Source organism: Syngnathus scovelli, unplaced genomic scaffold (assembly GCF_024217435.2).
Source record: "Syngnathus scovelli strain Florida unplaced genomic scaffold, RoL_Ssco_1.2 HiC_scaffold_223, whole genome shotgun sequence".
NCBI classification, from domain to species: domain Eukaryota; kingdom Metazoa; phylum Chordata; class Actinopteri; order Syngnathiformes; family Syngnathidae; genus Syngnathus; species Syngnathus scovelli.
Window position 1 is genome coordinate 22,094 of NW_026061318.1, and position 407 is coordinate 22,500.

The window sequence follows — 407 nt, forward strand, 5'->3', positions numbered from 1 at the left end:
ATCCCCGGACGCGCCTGTTACGCACGCCCGCTGTCATCCTCCGGAGACTGAGTTCCACTTAGTGGAGGCTAAGTTCCACTTGGGGGAGGCTGCCTACTCCCGGCTGACGCCCGAGGATGCTGCCTCATCCCCGGACGCGCCTCTTACGCACGCCCGGTGTCATCCTCCGATCACTAAGTTCCACTTGGAGGCTCACAAGACGGGAGCGGACGCACACCCACGCCCGGCCAGAGTGACCGAGAGGCGGACATACGTTATCTTACGCGCGCCCGCTAACATTCTCCAGAGACTAAGTTAAACTAAGGGGAGGCTGCCTACTCCCGCCTGCCGCCCGAGGATGCTGCCTCATCCCCGGACGAGCCTCTTACGCACGCCCGCTGTCATCCTCCGACGACTAAGTTCCGCTT